This window comes from Sorex araneus, chromosome 5 (genome assembly GCF_027595985.1).
Source record: "Sorex araneus isolate mSorAra2 chromosome 5, mSorAra2.pri, whole genome shotgun sequence".
NCBI classification, from domain to species: Eukaryota; Metazoa; Chordata; class Mammalia; order Eulipotyphla; family Soricidae; genus Sorex; species Sorex araneus.
Genome location: NC_073306.1, coordinates 155050086 through 155055471, shown reverse-complemented (window position 1 = coordinate 155055471; position 5386 = coordinate 155050086).

The window sequence follows — 5386 nt, the reverse complement described above, 5'->3', positions numbered from 1 at the left end:
CTTCAGTCCCAAAAGAATCGAAGGCCTTCTTTAAGTCGATGAACATTAGACAGAGTGGCATCTTAAACTCTCACAAAACCTTAATGAGTTTGGTCACTGTGTGGATATGGTCTATCGTGCTGAACCCCCTTCGGAACCCGGCTTGCTCGCAAACTTGTCCTTCGCCTAGTGTTCTGCCTATTATATTCAGAATGACATGAGTGAGCAATTTGTAGACGACAGACAGCAGGCAGATTGGGCGATAGTTGCCGATGTCGTGGATGTTTCCCTTCTTGTACAACAGAACGGTCCTGCTGGTTTTCCACTGAGACGGATCCTTGCATTCAGACAGGTAGCGTGTAAAGAGCCGTGCCAGTGTATTGATGAGTACTGGTGGCAGATTCTTCAGGTGTTCGGGTCTGACCTTGTCTGGACCAGGTGCTGTATGCATCTTTACCAACAAAATGGCATGTCAGATTTCGGAAGCGAGGACGTTGGGAACTACATATCCATCCTGCGGAATTTGGTATTTGGGCAAGTGCACATGGCTATTGAATAGGTCCAAATAGAAGTGATGGATAACCTTTTCCTTTGCCTTTCTGGAAGATGTGATAGATCCGTCAGGATGTCGGAGGGCAGTCATCTTGGTCTTGTAGTTGGCAAAGGATAGGTGAGCATTGTGAATACTTTTCCAGGCTTCTGCTGCATTGGCCAACACTGCTGCTCTTCTCTCTTTGAGGTCTTCCTTTATCGCATCTCTGCACAACTTTGCAAGCTTGGACATTAGCTTGTGGTTTCCTGAGGCTCTTGCCAAACAACATTGACCAATGAGCTTGAGAGTTTCTGAAGACAGGCGTCTGTGGCTTTCTCACTCTCGGCTTTCTTCGCACAGTCATGGAGGTGCTGAACTAGTCGATCGTTTTCCTCATTGATGTTGTCAAGGAATTTTTCTTTCTATCTATATTAAATTTGCCAAACAAAATTTAGCACCAACCTGAGAAACTGCTAAATATTTAAGAATAGTTGTGTTTGTATATATATATACACATATATATATACACACATATGTATAAATATATCACATATATATGAGGGAGAGAAAGAGAGAGCTTTTGAAATTCTTCCCTAATGTCATTCAACATGAGAGTGCTTATATATTTTTTTTGTTATCCAATAATATCGAATGGCATATATAATGACATGGCTATTCTATCTGGTCACTTTGTGTTGTCTATTTATTTGACAATGGACAAATTGTATTTAATTGTATAAAACTTAAGATCAAGAAACATGTATCCACAGTTCCTATTAGAGTGCTTATAGTGGATATTGTTCAATTCTATACATATCCATTAAACTACTGAAGAAATTTATAAGGTCATATTTTCCAAAAAAGGTGAGTGGGAGAATAATTTTGCCTTCATACCACATACATTGTTAACTGCTTCTAACTTTATTTTATTTGGTTTGGGGGCCACACCTGGCTGTGCTCAGGACTTAGTCCTATTGTGCTCAAGACTTACCCCTAGCAGGGCTTAGGGATCTACTGTTGCAGTGACTAAACACAGCATTCCAGGTGCAAGGCAAGCACCTTACCCTCTGTGCCATTTTTCTGGCCCCATCATTAGAGTTTTAGAGTTGGCTATTTATTCTCTTCTGCTCAGGATAGGGCAAAGACTCAAGTGGAAGTTTGAACACTGATATTGAGTTTTTAATTCAGGGCCATTTTTGTTACTGTATTTTATGACAGAAATTTTCATTGTTCAGAACACTAGATCTTTTGAAGCACTTACACAACATTTTTAAGGCATCAAGAATAACCATTGACAGTTAAATTTTAATTTAAATTGTATTTAAAATTACAAATACAATTCTAAAATACTGCTCTGCTCCTACCTTAAGTCACCTACTTTTTAGACCTCATAGTATCTGTATATATTTTGTTCACCCATTATGTTCAGTCAACTAGTTATTGTGTTCCTTTTTAAATTCCCACTTTTTAAATAAATATGGCTTTACATTTATCTTTCAAAGACTTCATTTCAAAAATTTAAATGAAATATAAACACAACCTGAAAGAACTAATTCTTGTTATATATCGAAAGCTAGTTTACTGGCAATATACAATATTTGTACATTAATATTTTAAATTCTCAAATGTAAATATTCACAACATTTTCTAGTTGCAGAAGAAATGTTTTTTAAAGTTGCAATTTTTTCAGGAGCAAGAAAGATAGTACAGTGGGTAGGGGGCTTGCCCTGCAAACCCCTATTTAAAAATGTTTCTCAAGTATTTGAATGTTGACATATGTAAGTTATGCTCTAGCAACAAATAAATCCAGAATCTACAATTACTCTGACAAATTGTCAATTTTGCACCTTTCTCCCCTCCCCCAATCTGAAATAGTCACATACTTAGGAAATGTTGCCTTCCTCTCTTATCCTCATCCCTCTCACCTTAACAGAACCTTAACTGAATAGTTCAATGGAAATGAACAACTTCCATCGATATAATTTAATGGGCCAAAAATTAAAGGGCTTATGTTGGAAAAAGATAAACTTTTAAATTTTATAAATTTCATTCTGTTGTAGGAGGAAAGGCTTTATATGCATGTGTGGATAATTAATGACTATAATGAACATAATAATTTGTATTATCTCCCACTGCCTACTAGATGTGTTAGTTGTGTGAGGAAGGTGTATCTCTTTCTTTTATTAAAAATCAATATTAATTACATGATTCTAGGCATTGTTCAGGTGCTATAAGTCTACAGTTTATAAGGCATAAGAATCCAAAGTTCCTATGGAGCTTACCTGCTAATGTGGATGTGTAGAAAAGAAACCAAGAAAAACAAATCATACCTTGAACGGAAAAGGAAATAAATAAAATACGGCAATGGGTTGGAGAGTAAAGAGCACAGCACGCACACGTAGGCATTTACTCAACATGATGGGACAAAGTGGAAGCTGTGAGATTTGACATTTGAGATATTATCAGTGCCCCCAGTGAGGGAAAGAAAATAGCTCACAACTTGTTGAATGAAATGTGAAAAACAAATAGTGTCAGGGAGCACAGGATGCTCTTTTAAGGAGATTGCTTATGAATAAGTAAGTCATTTGCTCACTGGGGAGGCCATGTGTGATTTTATTTTTTTTTATTTATTGTCACAGTAAAAGGTAATCTATCTCTTCTGGCACTTCTATATGTAGTTGATTTTTTTAGTGAAGTGTCTTAACATTAATAAGGAGATAGCGCCTATTGTCTGAGCACTTACCAAGAGATGACAGCATCAGAAAACCATCTGAAGATAACAAAATGAATACAATTGCTAATATATATTCTTAGGTGACTACAATACCTTACAGTATTCCCCTTGACCACTGCCTGATGAAGTGCAAGCCATTGTGTTAATTGGCGTCTCTTGAATGTGCATGGGGTGCATAGGAGTCAACCGTGGAAACGGAAAATACAGGTATATACTTGTCTTGCATTGGACTGCAGAGTCTACCTCCTTGAATTCTCTTTTTTTCTGACTTTGAGAAGAGTCACCAAATCAGAGAACATACTGTGGCAAGATGGTACAGGTAGCTTCTAGGAAAAATCTCTGGCTAGCTAATGTTTCAAATGCAAAATCATAGTCACATAGATCAAGGGAACTCAATTTCACTGAATTAGATAAATAACGTCCTCTCTTCATCATCCTCAGATGAACCCGCCTGCAGTACAATCTGTCTGCTTTACTGTAAGATGCCATGTTCATCCCTCAACCTTGCTTTTCCAAGGCTCCTGACTGTGGCAACTGCAAGAGAACAAATGTGTATGTTTTCATGCTAAACTTTTGGATATTGGTTCAATAGCAATATCAAATAAAAACAAATTACATGAAACTTCAGGAAAATAGTTTATTTGACCAAAGAACACAGCATGAGGTGGAACCAGAAATTAAAGACAGAGTCTTTACATGCAAACTCTTCCCTCTTAGCCATTGCTCTCTATTACCTCAATTGTGTGAAGACTCAGTTTCCTCTGTTTTGTGTTCCCAAGGAATGTCATTATTGTTTACCTATGGAGAACAATATAGTAGTATAAATATTCTGGTTTGTGAGTAAAAGAAAGTTGCTTATATCTTGACCGTCAATTACAGTTATCTCAAGGCAAATTATTAAACTCAGTTGGGTTTTGTTTTCTCATTTACCATAGTAATATAAATTTGCGACTTTGTTTTGAAGATTAAATTATGTAATACATATGCATGTGTATATATATATGCTGATAAGCAATTTTCTTCCATCTATTTTCCCTCCTCACATTCAATACTCCTAATGTGGATGTCACAGTGATAGAATGAAGACTATGTTCTAGAATCGATTTTGCTAATCCTAAGGAAACCACCACCCAACCTAATGTGACATTGACTTTTAATGCTGTCTAAACTTACATGACAGAGAGAACTTGTGCTCCAAGACTGTGTATTCATCAAGCATCTGTGTAACCTAATGGGAACTTTATTCGTCTGGTCTAGCTCTTCCTCCAGCAGAGAGAAATGGCAGGAGGCAGTGGTGAAGGAGTTAAATATACCGCTGCTGGCAAGTCTCCTTAAATCAAGTGCCTGTTACCAACAATGGAGAATGGTATGAGGAGGGGGACTAGCAGGAGGAGGTGAAATAAATAGTCCTCCACTGCTCAGATCTCACTTCTATAGGCAAGAGGGGAATAGCAAAGACAGTTATAAAGGCTCTTTTATGCAAAGCATTTCAAAGGACTATGATGAAAATACAATATAAAATGCACTCTTAGCATATTAGCCAACAGCTAAGCCTAGACAAATAAGAGCATTTTCAATTTGCTCTTAAAAGTCTCGAAGGAGCTGGAAGTTCTTACAGCTGCAGAGAAAAAAGGTGAGTCTGAATGCAGCCTGAAGAAAATATTCTTGCCCTTATTGAATCTAGTTGAACAGGGGCCACTACTGGAAAGCAAATCCCTTAAGAAGGATCGTATATAAGCAACGAGAGTCTCTGAAAAGGAATTGAGATCTTAGTTGTAGAAATCTCTGAGAATCAGGCATGAAGTCTATAAATGGGCCATTGGTCTGAGAGAAAAGAAAGACCACGCCATTGACTGCAGACAATAAATGCAGCTGAGTCTCAGGGAAGACCTTCTCTAATCCCAATATTTCAGGAATTAGAATGTGTCCAGATCTATTGTCTAAATCCCATAGTAAAAAAACAGACAGAAGACTGAATAACTTTTATTTTTTCACTAAAATTTTAGATACAATAAGAAGTAGTTTGGAGATAAAAGGAAGAAAGATAAGAAACAAGAAAAAGCAAAGGAAAGACTTTGGAACAGAGGTCTGTACTTGGCATGGTTTTGAATTTTCTCCATCAGTTAGACATTGACTTGCAG